The sequence below is a fragment of the Chamaea fasciata genome, unplaced genomic scaffold, assembly GCF_029207755.1.
Source record: "Chamaea fasciata isolate MVZ Bird 193981 ecotype frontalis unplaced genomic scaffold, bChaFas1.0.hap1 SCAF_2, whole genome shotgun sequence".
In the NCBI taxonomy this organism is placed as follows: Eukaryota; Metazoa; Chordata; class Aves; order Passeriformes; family Sylviidae; genus Chamaea; species Chamaea fasciata.
In genome coordinates this window covers 88,038,199-88,057,496 of record NW_027094087.1, presented here as the reverse complement: position 1 = coordinate 88,057,496, position 19,298 = coordinate 88,038,199, and the positions used below count along the sequence as shown (strand labels likewise).

At 38.4% G+C, this 19,298-nt stretch overlaps 1 protein-coding gene across 2 annotated transcripts in view; it reads right to left on the bottom strand.

The window, feature by feature from the left end:
- Positions 1-19,298, bottom strand: part of NCK2 (NCK adaptor protein 2) — an 84,584-nt gene that overhangs the window by 39,138 nt on the left and 26,148 nt on the right. The window contains exon 2 of one of the 2 annotated variants that reach the window (XM_066176668.1): positions 13,312-13,383. The exons of the other annotated variant lie outside the window; for it this stretch is intronic. The gene's annotated coding sequence lies outside the window, so the exon portion shown is untranslated. The remainder of the gene's footprint in view (positions 1-13,311; positions 13,384-19,298) is intronic. 2 annotated transcript variants of the gene reach the window in all.

The following is a 19,298-nucleotide window of genomic DNA, read 5'->3' as shown; positions in this document are numbered from 1 at the left end:
CACCCAGTAATACATCTGTCCTGCTAAAGAGTCGGAACAGCACTTTACCATTCAACAAAAACGAAATCTTTGCGTGTTTATCTAAAATAATGTTTTTAAAAAAATTTCTCATCCAAAGCTTTCATCATGTCTATCACATGAATGAGTCTGCTCAAATGAAACAAGCAAGCAGGGACTGCTTCAAATGGCCTCTTCAATGTAAACTCAACATTTAAGGAAAAGAAAGTTTTAAACAAAAAGGCTGTATCTCCTCAGCAAGAGCCATTTATGTTTTGCTTGCAGTCCAGATTCTTACTGATGTCAATATCTGATGGCTGTAGGTTTTTCCAGCTCTCCAGCCTCCACTTCAGCAGGAAGGTGCAGCACAGGTGTCTGTTGTACAAGACCAGTAGGAATGCCCTCAAAAGAAGAGGCTGCCAAGCACAGTGAATGCAGTGAGGTTAATTTTCCAGCACACATTTTTTCTTCCTTTCTTGAAAGCCAAACTTTCAAACACAGAATCACTAGGTTGCAAGAGACCTTCAAGATCATCGAGTCCCAACACATGCCCTAACACCTCAAACTAAGCCAGGACACAGAGTGCCACATCCAGTCTTTTTTTAAACACATCCAGGTATGGTGACTCCACCACCTCCCTGAGCAGACCATTCCAGTACTTTATCAGTCTTACAGTAAAAAACTTTTTCCTAATATCCAACCTATACTTCCCGTGGTGCAGCTTAAAACTCCGTATTCTTGTTCTGTCAGTTGCTGCCTGGAGAAAGAGACCAACCCCCACCTGACTACAACCACCTTTCAGGAAGTTGCAGAGAGTGATAAGGTCACCCCTGAGTATCCTTTTCTCCAGGCCAAACAAACCCAGGTCCCTCAGTCATTCCTCACAGGAATTGTATTCCAAGCTCCTCACCAGCCTTGTTGCCATCCTCTGAACAAGTTCAAGTCACCTCACAGTCAGAGCTGCCCATTATTCAGACTAATACAGCTTCATAATTTGAGGCATACAATGTCAAAAGTTGCAAGACAAAACACAAGACTTTTGAAAACATCAAATAGGAATAAAATTGCTAATTGTTATGTGAGAAAGTGGCTTCACCAAATGCAAGCCCTACCTGACTAACTTAGCAGCCTTCTATGGTGGAGTGACTACAACTGCGGATAAGGGAAAGGCTACCGATTTCTGTTTGGACTCCAGTAAGACCTTTGACACAGTCCCCCACAACACCCTTCACTCGACACTGAAGAGATATGGATTTGATGTATAGATTACTCAGTGGATGACAAACTGGCTGGATAGCCACATCCAGAGCATATCCAGACACTGATCAATGGCTCAGTGTCTGGATGGAGATCAGTGGCAAGTGGAGTCCATACTGGGACCAGCACTGTTCAATGTCTTCACTGGTGACACAGACAGGGTGCATCCTCAGCAGGTCTACTTATAACACCAAACTACGGCTGACAAAACTGAAGGATGGGATGCCATCCAGAGGGACATGACAAGAACTGGGCCCATGGGCACCTGAAGAGGTTCAAAAGGGCCAAGTACACGGTACTGTGCCTGGGTCAGGGCAATTCCACGTAAGTACAGGCTCGGGGATGCAAGGATTGCGAGCAACCCTACAGAGAAAGACTGTGGAGCACTGGTAGATGAAAGCCTGGACATGACCCAGCAATGTCCACTTGCAGCCCAGAAAGTCAACTGCATCTTGGGCTGCATCAAAAGCAGCATGGACACAGGTCAAAGGTGATTCTGCCCCTTTTCTCTGCTCTGGTGAGACCCCACCCACAATACTGCATCTGGATCTGGGGCCCTCAACACAGAAAGACATGGACATGTTCAAGCAGGTCCAAAGGAGGGCCACCAAGATTATCAGTGGGCTGGAGCACCTCTTCTATGAAGACAGGCTCAGAGAGTTGGGGTTGTTCAGCCTGGAGAAGAGACAACTTTATAGCATAAAAGAAGGCCTATAAGAAAGACAGGGACAGACTTTTCAGCATGGTCTATTGGGATAGGACAAGGGGTAATGGTTTCAAACTAAAAGACGGTAGATTAAGACTAGATATAAGGAAGATTTTTTTTTGATTTTTTTTTTACAATGAGAGTGGTAAAACACTGGAACAGGTTGCCCAGAGATGTGGAAGATGTTCCACCCCTGAAAATATTCAAGGTCAGATTAGATAGGGCTCTGAGCAACCTCATCTTCTTGAAGACAGCCCTCCTCACTGGAGGAGGAGTTGGACTAGATGACCTTTTGAAGTCCCTTCCAACCCTAAATATTCTATGATTCTATGAAAACTAGTGGATATTTTAGGCTGCTAACTCCCTGGTGGCACAAAGAGAAAGCCATCCAGGCTGCTGCAACATCGGAATAATACAAATCTGAGTTCTGGCCTGCTAATCATGCAATACCACTCTAATTTTATGTGCTATTCACTCCTGTTTCATGCTGTGACTTTCACACAAGCTAACCCTTCCAATTCAGTATTTTTTAAGATTTTCATTAGAAATACTGCTATACCACAAAATTTCCTCATCTGGTGCAGTTCAAGATACAAATGCTTAATCAATGCAGCAGACTTTAAAACACATAATACTAAGTACAATCTTTTCTATTTACGTGATAAGTGCCCTGCTGTTTCAGGAAGCTGAGTTTTTAAAACTCTTTTGATGCTTTACTTGAAAAGGATATTTCTATAGCCTTTTTTGGAACAGTATGCATGTTATAAAGAAGACAGTGTTTGTTTTCAGCATCTGACAGATGATTTAAATTTAAAGTTCTATTTCAAAGGACAAAAAGCTGGTATTCTACAGGAACAAGCTGGTATTAGAGCAGCTCATGTTACAGTTACACAGTACTACCTACAAGCCTTATAACTTACTTATGCTTAGAAGATAGCTAGCAACAGTAATAGAAATTACAGAGAAAACACTTCATCACATCTTTAAGCTTAGTATAGTCACCAACAAATAAGGCAAAGGGCTTGTAAGAAAAATCTAGCTCAAATCTTTCCATAAATAAGGGAGGACAACCTTAAGGGATTAAGAAAACCAAACGTGTTTCAATTTGTTTGGGGCATGTGTAGTTTTTAGGAAACGTGTATCTGTGTGTCACTCAGAAGACAGGACAAAGATTAACAGACAGGACTGGCAACCTTCTAGAGACCAAGCAAAAACAACCCAAAAAACAACTCTAAGAGAGGATTTTTACTGTTTGATCTCAAACAGTAGTTTTGGAAGAAGGTATTTCCCCATATCATGAAGACTATACATCTTTTCATTCCCTTTTATCATATACTTACCAGAAAACACAAGATATGTGAACTGTCATCTTTGCTGATTTTATTTTATTGAAAGATGAGAAAAAAATGTCTGAATATAAAGCAACTCCAATGACAGGCAGTTGGCTAATATCCCACTTCCTAGCAAGACCTTCCTCCAGCCTTTACCCTCCCTGTGCTTGTGCCATCTGCCCTCAGCCTCTCTTTCCTGCACCTGCTGCTGCAATCCCCAGCAGCAGGCAGGGCTCAGGCAAGTACAGGCACCAGCTGCAAAGTTTTTTTTCTGCCTCCATCAGCAGCCTAATGCAGATGCAGCAACTGTGAATGACCCAACCTGTGGTGACTATTTTCACTGTTAGTGCAAAAAGTCTTCTTGCTTTATTTGAAGGCAATCAACAACAATGGTACATTCTAGACTGCAGCGGGAAAACCCAGACTGTGCAGAGAGAACATCTTCATACCTTTTAACTGCAAACACGAGACAAACAGGAAGGTGGTAGATTTTTTGGCCCATCTTTCTTGGCTGCAGAGTAAACACAACAGAATCTCAAACTGCCTCCCATTTAGACACAGCAAGAGGGCCAGAAAACAGCATTGGCCCACCTTTTCCTGAATTCTTATAAAAGCAGTTCCAGAAAAATGATGCAGTTAATAAACTCTGCAGCCCTAAAGAAAACTTTTGGAAAAGAGACCTCATCTCACCTCTAAAACAGCAGCAATGATTAATGACTACATCTCTGTGGTGGTTTATGGCTGTTACAGTGTTTCTGCAAAGTCAGAGACACAGATAAGCTTAATGTTTGTTGCTGTTGCTCTGCATGGCTCTCACTCCACTCCAGGCAGACAGCATTTAAGTTTACCTCTCTGTTGAGAAACACAGGAAACCAAAAATAAACAAGATAAAAGAGAAGAGAAGAGAAACTCAAGGAAGAATAAAACACACCTTAAGTGTCTACATAAGACAAAATTACAAATGATTTCACACCTAACAATGTCTCCACAGTTCTTTACAAAAACAGAGTAGGACGGAGCCAAGCACATAAGGTCAGAAAATAAAACCAGATGCTCTGCTGAGAGGACATTTAGGTAAACTTAGCTCTATGACAGACTGGTGATACATGCTCTATGAAAGAACAAATTAAGTGTACCCCTGTTCACAGACTTTCATCCCTACTATCAATAAACCTTCCTTCTCAACATTAAACCAGTCAGCCACTCAGGACATGGTGAACACCGTAAGATTTTATAAAGGAGACATCCTTGAATTTCTTTCAAGATTCCAAATAATAAAGTGTTTGAAAGATTTGCTTCACTGCTGCTTCTTTACCCATAGCTCAAACATTCAATGGTCTGCAGGAGTTACACTTCTCTGGAAGTATTAGTACATTTATGTATTGTATAAACAAAGAACAGTCCTCAGACATAAGAAGTTTAACCTTGATCTCGCACAGAAGGACAAAGCTCAGAATCACTGAGGATTGCTACGTTTTACTGCTAATCCCTTGAAACACCGCTACCTACTTTTCAGGGGATTTCACTTTAAACTGTCTATAAAATGCTGAAAATAAAACTGAACCGCTGACCTTCTGTTCCCCAAAGGAAAAATCATATATTCACTTTTTAACTAGAAAGAGGAAGAGATGTTTGTTCAGTTCAAAAACCCACTTATTTCCAAAGTTTTAAGGGGGGGAAAAAAAAGAATATATTGTCCATTCCTAGACAAAATTCACTCTACAGTCTTAAGCAATTTATCATTTGCTTTTCTAAAAATCGCCTCATCAATCTACCCCATAACAGTAGGAAAATGAGAAAACAATTTTAATTGTTATAATAATTTTAAACTTTCTAGTTCACAGAGTACTAAATAATTTAAAGGTCCTGTTCAGACTCTGCTCCCATAAACTGTCCAGCTTACTGTTATTTTGAATGCTGAATAAATTCTTAGATTTCTGGATTTTTTTTACAAAGTCACCTGGATCAAAATTTTGATCCAATATGAAAGGATGCATGCAGCAGTGGAGGGGGGGCGGAGGGGAAGATACTTCTCAATTTTGATCTCAAGGCAAAGCTCCAAAGCAGAATTGGGGTTAATGAACACCTATTTCTAATATCTAGGAGAGTTTCTCAGGCAAAAAGCTGCTTTCTAGAAGCAGGGTCTTTGAAAAGTACAGGTAAAAATAATCACTGGACGTAAGATACCATTCTTGATTCTGTGCTTAGGCATGTAACCAAAGAGGCAGCTTGAAAGATGCTGTATTAGATTTCATTAAGAGACAGCTAATAGTATTACATTTATTCCTGTATAAATCTGTACATCTTCCTGAAAAAGACTGGAACACGAGATAGTAACTCAGAGAGCTATGCTTTTAATTTCCTGATAGGACATGTACCAAGCAAAAGCACAATTTAAATAAAGAAACACTCTTGGATCTTTTATGAGATGCGAGTGAATTCTGCAGCTTCACAAGTCTCTCATCAGTCACACTGACTGCTGTGCTAACCAAGAAAGTATAAGACAAGAAATGGCAACCCCAGTCTCTCCCTGTAAAATTATTTGTTCTTCCATCTAATAGCACTTCAGAGTCAATACAGGAATCCTCTCTTATTGCTCCCAAAACACTAACACAGAGCAGACGCTATCCCTCAAAGTTACCCAAACAAAACAGGTTTCAAAATTACTTGTCCTATAACTTTAGTTAAATTTAAAACCAAGACCACATTTTTGGTCTGGATTGGTGGTAACATTCATTTATTTCAATCAAATTATTTCCTACGTATCTTCCTCCAGTTTAAATGAGGACCTCTTCCAAATAATTGTACTTGTGAGTGCTCTGCTACACAATTACAGCAGTTAGCTATTGTTAATTCCCCAGTGGATGGAGAGGGTCACAAAGCCAAGAGAGAAATACCTTTCACAGAACAGGAAAGAGGATGAAAGGGGATTTTCTAAAACCCTTCTTTTAAAACCCCAAGAGTATTTCAGAGAACACATGCTTCTGTAAATATGTTAGGAAGATGCTCCTTATTCTGAGCTCTTATGTTGCAGTTCAGGTGCCAGCTGCTCTAAGACAGCTTACAAAGACATCTCAAAAGTTGTTGCACTGCTATTATCCCAACACAATTTTCCACTGCACCAGATCTGCTGCTCAAAAGGAAAAGCTTCTGAAAGTAAATTTTCACTGTAGGAATATCGGACTTTTTCCATAGAAACAGTTACCCAAAACCAAAAACAAGCAATTAGAAAAGTCTATATTTTTAGGAGCGAAATAGACAACATTCAAGACAGACCAACATTGCCTCCTGATGCCAAACTCTCACCCTCAGTGCTTGAACAAAATGGAGTACTTCCAAATGCCTTTAAATCTCTTCCTATTATTTTCTCCTCTGTCAAATTTCTCCAAAGCCTGCTTTTCCTGAATAAAACCTCCCTGCAATAACTTGGTTCAAAATTAAACATTTGGTTTTGGCTGTTACATTACATTCTCTTTCATCCAGAAATGTTAGGTACTCTTGCACTGATGAGACATTCTACCCTCACATGTTTGCAGACATATTTTCTTCCTTACTCCCACTAGATAACAACAAAATGCATCAACAAAAATGAAAGAGAAATAATAGCAGCCAAATAATTTCCAAACATGGAGACAGCTTGCGAGCATTAACATCTGTACAAGACCAAAGATTAAATAAAGGAAAAAAAACAGGTTCAAAACCACAGGTCTGAAATGTGGAACTTTAACCACAGAGTTCTTGTTCCTTCCAGATTAATACAAATTAAAAACTTTATATTGCTACTGATTTTCAATAAAAATGACTATGCCACTGCTCTCACACCAGTTCAGCTGGAAGTCATACAAAATACTAAGGTGCTACACTAAGCTGTCAAGTACTAACTGCTACTTGTAGTCAATATCCAAGATCAACACACCACAACCCTGTTAAAAGTAATGTTACAACAGAAGCAGACAATTTCTTCATCACCTAACTCAGACCTTACTCTAATAAGACAACAGTGTCACCACATCTGGACCAAGCCTCAACGAAAGGCTTTCTGAAGAAAACTGATAAAACAAATACTGGGAGCTGTAGAGCAGTGTAATAAAGGAGCAGAAAGTTAAAACCCCATGACTAAACAGAAATAGGAGCCAGTATGTAAAAAATCACAAATCACCTCAAGGTAACAGAATAAAATAGAATATAAAGAAAATAGAGAAAAAAAGAGAAGGAAGTAGGAAGATGTACTCACCCCCTCCTTCTCTGAACCCTGGGGAGAACTTACAAAAGAGACATCCCCTTTCCTTTCCTGTACCACAGAAGCCCTGACTGTTTCAAGTGACTAATACCAAGCATTTTTACTTTATTTGTTCTTTAGCTTCTTGCAAATTAAACTCTGAGGAACAGGTCTTGATCTGAATTGCTATTTGATGCCTTGTTCCTGCTCCTCTAGTGTGTAATAAACACATCTAGGTTCAAAAAACTCCACCCCGAAACCAAGCTATAGTCTGTAAAGCTAAGCAGCACCACGTCATTTCATCAAATATTGCCCTCAGTTTTGGCTTCTCTTATTTTGAAGAATTTTGCAGGATTAATTAGGGTACTGACTCAGGATGTGGAAATACCAAAATGCCCAGCCACCACCTACAGGCCAGAATCTTTAGCTGATCAGTGACCTCCTTTGTGCTGTCATTTTTCTCCCCTTCTCCTAAACCACAGGCAGGAAGCAGGTCACAACGATCAGCAGGCTTCTGATCTCTCCTGCCACCTTTTTTCCTGAATAATACAAAGCAGCAGCTGCTCTTCACACAATGGACATAAGCCTAGCACACAAATGGGACACCCCAATGTTGACCACATAATGACGTGTGAGCAGTCACATGGAAGAAGACTTACAGCTCACAGCTCAAGACTTCTGAAGTTTCAGTAATTTACTGCAGTCAGAAAGTATGTTACAGCAGCCAAGCATCCAAAGAGTGCCTGAAGTGCAAGTCAGCAGCTGAGAAAGCTAGATTCCATCATCCCTTTCAAATTCTATGGAGCACAATTGTTAAAGCCTTGCTTATGAAGTAGTTTCAAAACCAATTTTATAAACATACATACACGCACAAGTTTGTAGTTCTAGTAAAAAACATTCAAGTAAACTTAGGGATGTCAACAGCCTTTCATTTTGCGATAAATATCACCATGCATCCAGATCTTCACCATCATAAACCAGCCCTCTCTCCAGCAATAAGGGAACAGACCTTTCCAGATCCCATGCAAATCCAGAGCTGGTAGAAAATACCATTCAGTAATCTTCCGGGAGAACTAAGCAAGGAAAACTAATACCCTGACCGTTTAATCTTGGAAAACAAATACAGAGATCAAATATAAAGAGAAGTCTAACCCTCATTCAACAGCATTTTTGAGGCTGGTATGTGATAACCTGAGAACTAATGGTATGAGACAACTGAGCTTATCAAGGAATGTGCTAAGAGCTATGGATTTTGGTGCAAGATAGAGAATTCAAAATCAGCCTCTTGGGAAAATTTGGATTTCCCAATGACCTGCTGCTTCAGGGAAATAATCTCTCTGACATCACCTGCTGTAGCTGCTTGCATAAGGCAGATTTCTAGCTCACATACAGGAACATGTCTGCTAAGATGATGGTATTGCACATTAAAAAAAATCAGGCTATTGGTAAATTTTAAGCATTAGTAGGAAGAGGTGGGACAAGCAGACACAAGGAAAAGGTGTGCAACAAAAATTTAAGGACCCAAACCAGTAAGGAAAGAAACAGTCTGAGCGGCAACATCAGTGCCTGGAACGATTACACATACAGCTGCTGAATCAAAAATCAGGAGAAGGATCATTTAAAAGAAAGGTAGGGGAATAAAAGAGAGGATGGGGCAGGTAGAAAATAGGCTACACCAAGGCTTTGTTGCGGAGAAAAACTAAGAGCAGCTGACACAAACAACAGCCTCCAAAATAAGTAGGGATGCAAGCTGCAGTCAATCCCTGAAACAAAAGGATGTGAAGAGACAGTACATAGGAAAGCAGGGCTGAAATCCACAAGATGACAAGGAACCTGTGATGTCTTGAAATAAGGCTCTCAAACTTAAAATCAGGGAAAGAAGAATAAACTGTAAAAGGTTCGCATCTGTATGCACAGTATTCTATGCTTTGTGTGGCTACTGGCTTAAAAAATAAACAAGGCAAGCCCATTTTCTCAGTCCTCTCTGCTTAGTAGAATTGGAGCCTTGTAACTACAGTGCAAACAGTAATTGTAATCCAAGATTAATTAACCAAGTTATTAGAAACAGAATTCTACAAGAAATACACCACACTAACTTTTAAACATTCTTCTCTTCTGTGAAATCCACAGATTTCAACATCTAGATAACACACTAAACCATTCGGCTCAGAAAAAATGACATGCTGGATGACAAGACAGACAGTGGCCACACTGGCTATCATACACCAAAACTACTTCCATCATGAAAAAAATGTGGCCACTGTTATATTTTTACTGAAATTAATTTTCCTACATTCATGACAGCTGTAGGAATCTATAAGGATTGCAGTTGAAGCACACTGCAAAGGATATTTGTGGGCTGTAACAGGTACTGCTGATACCTACAAACACGAGTTGCACATGAAACTATCAAAACTGGAAAAAATTGACAACTGATTCATATTTCATATTCAACTTTCATATCAGTAGTAAATTAAAACATGCCTATAGTTCAAGCAAGAACTACAATTACTACAAAGAGAAACAGAAAAAATGCAGTAAAAAATAGTAATAAAAAAGCAAATAATGTAATCAGGGAAGACCAATTTATTCAAAGTGTGTACCTGTGGTAATGGAAGTGTAAGAAAGGGCTGAAAGGGTTCTTCCCCACTGTCCTCAATTATAGGTCAGAAACTATTATGCCACTAGCATAACATAACAGGCAGTATTCTATAAATTTGTTTCTTATACTAAATGTCTGTAAATATACTTAAGTAACACTGAAGTTGCATTCAAAGTCTCACAATCATTTTGGGCACCTGAGATAATTGGCATAGTTACATAAATATTTTTTTTAAGGAAAGGAATCCAGACATCCATTCAGCACATACCTTCCATTCTCTTCATAACTGTCAGAATCAAAGTTTCCCACAACTAACTAATATGAAACACTGAGAATAGGGATCATTTTCCTTGGGTTAAAAAATATCCAAAATCAACAACTAAAAAAATGCTGAATCACAGAAAAATTCCAAGAAATATTCTGATACAGCATCACAAACAGTTCCATCAAGCTGAAATGTCTATGGTGCTTTTAGCTCTTGAACAGAGGAGGAGGATCAGTCTGTCAGAAGATGTGTGCAGGTTCCCAATCTCAAAATGTGAAGAGCTCATCTCTTTCATGGTTGCTCTGAGAATCTTTACAGACCGGGATTTCTGTTCTATGCTGTGGTACTGTAGCCTTTGACAAATCTGCTGAGTACGAAGACATTGAGAACTTTGCTCATACCGGTTTGCTTCTGATCTCATCAAACAACCTCCCTCCTATGTACAGAGGTAACCCTAAAGAACCAAGTATTCCATACAAGTGTATCAAGTCTCAAAAAAATCACAGAACATTTCTCAGAAGATTTCAATCTAAAATACAAAATGCCCAATGCACATATCAATATTGCAACCACTTTTCACAATACTTTATTGTGAAAATACAATATGAGATCTTATTTTTTATTTAATTACTACAAGCAAATGAGGAACAAGTTCAAAAGTACAGAATATCACTACACAGAATATGATGTTAAAGAAGAGGGAGAGGAATGCAAACAACTAAAAAAAGCCAGCTTGCCCAGCTATGTAGCAGAAGACTTGGCAGACCTTGATAACCACAACAAAATCCTGCAAGGATACACGATTGCCTGCAATTTGGTGAAATTTTAGGACTTTGTGCAATTTCTGAAAATTTACTTTGTTGCCTATTTCATTTCCTTTTCAAAGTGCAAAAGGTTTACTATGTTCTGGTTCAACAAAGCATTACAAATGTAGGCTTTACTGAACCTACACCAATATATTCATTTCCTTTTGGGAACAGCATTAGAATGCTCCAGGTTTTGCAGATTCACGTATTTACCAAGCTGAATACAGTCCATCAGAAACAAGCACACAAAGGATGGAAAAAGGAGTAAAATATTAATGCAGTTAGATTTAATTTTGTTACTGAAATTGAGCATGGTCTAATTGTACACAGCAAATATCCTGGGTACTTATTCTTCAATAAGAAAGGTAAAAAAAAAAAAAAAGATACAGAAAGAGACACACTCCTTACATCCCCCACCAACTGACATGTCCAAGGCAGTTCTTTTTAACCTTCTTTCAATGAGCTATTATCTATTTACTGCCTCTTGGAGAAACACATAAAAAGTAAAGAACTCCACTTTGGGCATATTTAGTTACCCTCCACATTTACTGGATTAAAGAGTAAAAAAAAAAAAAATATTCAATACGCCATATATCACAGCAACTAGCTCACGAGATAAAGACGACTAAGTACATAACCAAGATTCCAGACACCTATTTCCTTTAAGTGAGCAATGGACCTTTTTAAAAATTATTTTCACCGAACATTTAACTAAAATTATTATAAAAAGGACAAGAAAGAGATTTCAAAGATTAAAACTCTAATGTGTTTTATATTACACATTTGAAATAAATACGTAATTTAGTCCACAGTCAATAAAATACTAGTCTTTAAACACCTAAGTGTTCAAGGTTTACACTGATCCATTAGAAAGACCAGGGTTATAAATTTTTTTCAGTACATTTAAAGACATATGTCAGAGAATATGAAAATATAGTGCAAAAGCCCACTATCTCAGTATTACTTCAGTATTTCCTTTTCAGTTTAAAAGAAAATCAATAATTTGCAAAAACATATCAGACATTACAGCTAAGACTGGATTGCATTTTTAATTGACTGGATTGCATTTTTAATTCTAACTGGTTCACCAACACTTTATTGAATAAATAAATCTATTTCAACATCTCATAACACTTAATTGAACAAGTATTTAACAGAATTCACAGCAAATATCAAGGCACACAACAACTTAATATATTGCTTCCCACTTGAACGCTCCAAAATGACAGTAATTGGACTTCATAACTTCCTCCTGAAGAAGGTTACATTACTCTTATTTTATTAACAGAGAATTTGAGTAAGAAGTAACAAATCCACCTGGTAAAGTACTGAATAAAGCCAAGATTCCATGCTGCAGCTACTACAATGGTGAACGTGTATTCCATGTTCTGCCATTTTGCTTTTATTTTTTGGTACAGTTGTAATGAGGTGTCATTTATTAAAGGCTTCTGTTAACAAATTCCTATTAAGCCACAGAGATCAACTACAGCTACTAGAAACTGACAACAGGGTACACAAATTGGAAGAAATTAGCCATACTCTACCCCAAAAAGACTTCTACAGGAACATCAGCTTCATTAGATTATTTCAGGTCTTAAGAGTCAGCCTAGGAAGATGCTCTCTATACACTGAATGCAATTCTCTTCTGCTCTCACAAAAACCTTTCCAACCAATACTTCCAATACTCGACACTCTCAAAGCTATTGCTTAGATTTTAGAATTAACCAAAGAATAATACAAACATGGTTTATGGATGATTGATTCTCCTCCATACTTCCCACAGCACCATGTTGTGCTTTCAGGCAGTACCTTCAGGGGAAAACATCCCAAGTCAAAGCAGTAGATAGCAGGAGATAGAAGGCATAAAACAGTGGAAGTAATGTCTAGTTCTTAATTAATACTCTGAGCCTATCTTTTTTTTTTTTTTTGAAAGTAAGAGCTAGAACTGATTTGCCCCAGATCACTGACAGAAAAGGCACGCTATTTAATCATTCATCCAGCAGTTAAAAAAAAAAATTCAAAGAATCACAACTACACTGCTATTACACAGAAGCCAAAACCAAGCAATACATCCAGTTTACTTGTCATCTTAAGTTATGAAAATAACCACTGAAGTTGAACCACTCACCTTTGACACACTGTTAAAAGGATCCAAGCAGTGAAAGGCAGGACTCTCCAACAAAGTTATACACACTGACACCTGAAACAACAAACATATACTTTACTTCTAGCACTAAACTCAGAACACTTCCAAATAGGTCATTTAGCTTTCAGGCTGTCAAAATCTCCTATGAGATGCTGAAGAGCAGGCAAAATGGCTTGAACTTGAACCCACCTGTTTAGCATAAACAGACCCCATCTTTATATTTAACTTCTCTAAGTGAATACAAGGTGATTTTAACCCCAAACCATGTACAAGTTAAGCCTTCACAATACAGAGAAAAATCAGTCAAGAAATTGAATCAAAAATTCAGCCCAGTTTTTGACAGATTGTATTTTACAAAGCACCATTATTTACTGTTTCCTTCACTCTTGTATAGTCAGTTTAACCTGACTGTACTTTCTAAGAAAAAGAAAATGCCTCTACACGTGGAAAAGACATGCAGCAACAAAAGCATAGCCAGGAGTTTTGTAGGGCAGTGAAGTATTTCCATCCAGAAGGCACTCACACACATATAGATGTGTAATTCAGCTGGATTACTACCACATGTGGCTTGGAGCCTTCTGGCACAAGAGATGGTGACCCAACGAGGGAGCTTGAACAGCAGTATTGAAGTTTGTCAAAGGGTCAGAAAACCACATTCAGGGAAATTCTAGCTGGATGTCAAGAAGGCACAAGGGTGGCTAAGCACAGCCACATACCCTCTGGGAAGGGATGGGCCTTCTTCCTGGGAGAGCCTCAAATACTACTGAACATGGTCCCTGACAGAACGTGGATGGCTCGTCCAGAGGTCCCTCCTGGCCTCCATTGTTCTGTTAAGTATTTCTGGCCACAAAAGTAACTGTTCAGAAGAGATGTCAGAGTATTTAAAGACTTGTTTCTGTTTTTTAGTGACCCTTCTACCTCCACAGGATGCCTAACAAATTCAGGCACTGAAAACCCATTAAGATCCAATTCAAAAAGAAGAAAAAAAATTCTCAGCAACTTGTGCTGCAGCTTCTACCTCATAAGGACAAGGTGTTAAAACTCTGATACAACCCCAAGCCACTCATGCACAAATGTTTCTGTTCAAAGTCTTTTCTGAACAGATTCCAAGCAGTTGTGACTCCACAAAAGCAACCTAAGAAGAAATTAACTTCAAAGGAGCAAGTCACCCAGTGATCCCATGCACAATAAAAAAAGTGAGGGGAGAAAAATTATTGACAAAGGTATTATAAATACCGTACACAAATGTTTCAAAGTGAGATTAACTCTACCATTCATTAATAGGTGGAGTAACAGAACTACTAAGTCACAGTTTGACAAACATTTAAACCTAAACATATTGTTAGGGAGTAAAGAACACAAGAGCTCCTGACCCTCAGTTCCCGGAAGCTCACCCTTTGCTCCCCAGCAGCTGCAAGGCGAGACAAACTGTTGCCAGCCCTCCTAAAAAACACACAAGATTAAAAAAAAAAAAATTAATAATGGAGGATGGCAAATTATGAGGAAATGTTATTCCAACTGAAGTGCCTCCTGAACCAGTTCACCACCTCAATGAAGATTTGCCTGTGACAGCAGAAAGCAGATGGGACTGGAAGGTGACCAATTGCTTCTCCTCTGCCAGGTGGTGGCTGGAATAGTGCTGCCCCACCTGGGTTTTCAGTGTTCTGCAGACTCAGACTACAGGCAACAACACTTTTCTATATCAATTTTTCTAACCAGTTATAGACCTTAACTGTGTTCTCACTGAAAACTGCTCTATTGAAACTGTGGGACGATACCAAGTAAATGGGAAAGATACTTTAATAAATGAAGCAACATTAAAACCCTGAGGCAGAACAGATCTATTTTCCCGCTGGCTGAATGTTTTATAGTACATGTTTTTCTCCTGTCAATAATATAAGGACACTTTTAATATTAAGAGATAAAAATGAGAAAATAAAAATCTCCTCTTTTTTTGGTACAAGATCTTCTGAAGAGTACTATCTTTCCTTGACCTACCTCACAAATCATCTACTGCTCATTATCAACTATTACTGAAGTGCTGCACCAAGTCTCTGATTTTGTTAGGGTATTTTTGGTTTGTACCTTCAAGAAAAACACAATACCTCCCTCAATTATTGCTTCCACCTTCACAAATGCACACTTGCAAAGAGAACATGTGTTTGAAAGTGAGCTGAAAAATAGCACTGTTCCTCATCAATACCTGAAAAACTAGCCCTGCATTTATTAGTTAGATAGAGAAGAAGTACAGTTGGGAAAAGAAAGTCCAAATTTCATCTGAAGGCATAAGAAAAGAATGAGTCATGTGTTTATCTCAACATAACAATGCTAATTTCCTTCTGTACAGCAAGAATCGTTTTATTTTGGCAGCTCAACACACATAGAAAGCAGTTTGGAATGTTAATGGTGATAGTGCAAATAGTCAAAGGAAGAAGATGCACAAAAAACCATCACTCCGAACAACACTTAGACTGAAACAAAACTCTGTCAATCTAACAGACACAAGCAGAAGCTGCAAACTGGTCTCTGTCCTTGGGTTCAGTCCTTCCACATTGTGACCCCATTTTCTATTTTTCTCATGATAAAAATCTTCACTTGACTTTGCAAGAGCCAGAGGAAGTTTTCTGCTAGAGTCACACTAACAGTCACTTCCCCAGAGGAACAGCCAATTTCCATCACACACCCCCACAGTCCAAAACTTTGCCCAAAACACTGTGATTTGCCAAGTGACACAAACACAGCATGGAAACCCAGACCTCGAACATTTCACTTATATTTAAAATGCTCCTCGAAATGTTCCTTTAAAATGTGTTCCTTGAAACGATCTTCAGTTACAGAAGTTCAGGACCTTTCTTTTCAAGGGTCAAAAAATTGTAACAGCAGTTATGGTTTGGGACTACCTGCCCCCAGGCAGAGTTTGCACCATACATGGGAGTTTTCTGGTTCTCCTGTCATATCCTACCAGCCAGGACTAGAAAGAAATATTTGATAGCACCGACATTCTGGGGAATGAATTGTTAAGTTTTGAGAGTACAAAATTATTTCCATCCACCTTCAAAAGCCTTGCAACACACAGGACTTAGTGTTCATCCAAAAGACAAACTGGTGCAACATTGGAAAACTTGGGAAATCAAGTCAACAATTTTTTTGGAAGTCAGCAAAGCAAATGGAGCAACAGAGGTGGGCAGTCTTCTCCTATGGTATCCCCAGTGCCTATCACTTCTGCACCATTTGGCACAATGTCCATTTGCCATACCTCACTCAATGCATTTACTACTGGAGTAATATCAGTCCTGCCACATCTAAAATGCCACAGCTCCTTACCACTCATGAGTCCCTTCATAGCCTACATTTCCCTGAGGCCCAGAGCAGAGGAACAGAAGACTATGACAAGGAATAGGAATGGCAGAGTAAAGGAACTGGATGAACATGGGATTATAAACACACAAAGCAAAAATAAAAATTTGTGCAGTCTTCAATAGTAACTTTAGTCACTCATTTGCTTTCTAAATCAAGGTCTTCCAAACACAAGGACTATAAAAGTTCCACAGTAAAAAGCCCCTGTCAACAGTCAGAAATAAAAATGTGAACTTGATCCTTGCAAACGAGCACCAGAAGGTAAATATCAGTAACATCTAATGTAAGAACCTTATTATAAAGGTTACTACTTCACAGAATAAATTAGTGGTCTTGATTACATTACAAGTAACAGCTACAGTTATTAACCACCTCTTCTTTCACTAATAGCTCTAATGTGCCCCTCTTTCTTTCCATGGCTAAAATCCAGATGCAACCTTACAGCAGTGATTTCGATGACAATTCTCTCAGGCTCTCTTCCCAATACCCAACCACCTCCTATTTAAATTCTGACATGAAATAGCTAAAATAATCTCTTTGATACTTAATATGCTAATACACAAGAATGATCTGACCATAAACCTGTACTGCACAGAGTGGGAATTTTAACTCCAATTTATATATTACTGGTGACCTTCTGGAGAACAAATGAAAAGCATCACATTAATACAAATTCTCCTGTGGAGAAGATCAAGTTGGCAATCTGCCAGTTCATTACACCATCTAGCTTCACTCCAACATTAAATATTGCCTTCCCTTGTAATTGACTGAAATACACTGGAGCAATTGCAGGTAACCACTTTGGGCTATTAAAGTATTCCATTAAGACTTCTCCATTAGGGAGACATTTCAAAAGAAGTTACATTAAAATAGGCTATGTTCAAAATATTTTAACTATGCAGACAATTGGGCAAGCATAATCCAGTTCCATGGAGCAGCAGACAAATCAGTCTAAGCACTCAGCCTAAGCCCAATGCCTGAATTTGTTTAAAGGGAAAAGAAACCAAACAAGTTTTTTAATACTCTAGTATATGCTTTGTATTTTAAACCTCCTAGTAATATGTATCGTCTCAAAACTCACTCAATATTACCTTCTTCTACAGCTAAGAAAATGGTTATATTAAAGTAGTAATACACTTTCAGATTCAGTATGAAACACAAGGAGAAAAGATAAAAGAAAAGTGGATTTACATCATATTCAAGATTTCAAAAAGGCAGCAAATTACAACGCTGCATTACAATGTGTATAACATTTTAAAAATAAACAAAAGAGTTAAAATCCTTCCATACTATATAGTCAATACAACTAAGCTTTTCTTCTCTTAAGATCGTGATTCTTTAACAGCGAGGAAGCAAATGATATGAGGCTCGACAAGAACAGGTTCACTGCCTTGCATGCATAAAAGACTGTGAGATACTTAAAACACTGGGAAAGATTTGAACCTGTATGCCAGCTATAAAAATGGGACCAACCCTTGAAGCAAAGAGAAATTTCTGTGTTTAAATGGGCTTTTTTAAGCAGTCCAGGTTTGGAGTCAGCACCAGAGGCTGTACAAGTTACTCCAAGAAATTCATGTCTCTACTGAACAGCAGACAGGCAGGAGGAGGTTGTGCATCTTCTCTGTGTTCCTGTCTGGATGCAAGAGCTGTTGTGCACCTCTGGCCATGCTGTCTGTATCAAAGAGGAAGCAGTTAGACATGTATCATTGGTCCTTCGAACAACTCTTTTTTTTTTTTTTTTTAAATAAACATATACTTGGGGGAGAATAGGAAGAGAAATGCAGCTGGGGAAAACATGCATGGCTTAGACTTTAATCACATACAAAGAATCTTTGCTGACCTGTATTTTCATTTAACTCCTGCAGTCAAGTGTGTATTCTCTGTACTGGAGTACACATGCCATGTTTTCAAAAAACAAGAATATTTTTTACATATATTTGCACAACCACCTGATCTACTCATGACACACAAGTAGTTGGTTGTTCAAGTAATATCAGTGTTTAAAATAAATACTGTCTTTCAAAACCTAACTGCCATTGTAAGCTTCCTATTTTTGTATGTATATCCTCCAATCACTTGTATGACTAGCATCTTTTTAAACTGCAAAGAAAGGAGGAGAGTTACATCTGTTAGTAGATGCATCTGCTGAGATTTGTACAATATATATTGTACAAATTTACATTATTTTAAGAGAAATTGCATGCTTTTTACATTCTATAGGTCTCCCCCAAAAGTCTGAGCTATTAAAAAACCCAAATACTGATAACAAATTAGTACCTAAACTGACTGTAATATGCAATTTTAAAATTCCTGGATTAAGCAGGACTTTCTGTCTTGATACTTGCTGATATTGATCTAATTCATATTTAATTATGCTGAGCTGCAAACTTCTGTGGCAGCCCCTGCATGAGGAAACAACAAAAAAAACTCAACATAAACCACAGCGGAAAAATTATGAATGGGTGGCCAGAAAGCTTCCCCGACAGGAAGGCTATGAAGACATGTAATATTGCAGTCTCAAAACCAAATAACTCCCATGACCAAAACCCCACACATCTGCTGTTCAGACCAAAAATCAAGCATCAGAGTAAGTGCAAGCTGTGACCACTCTG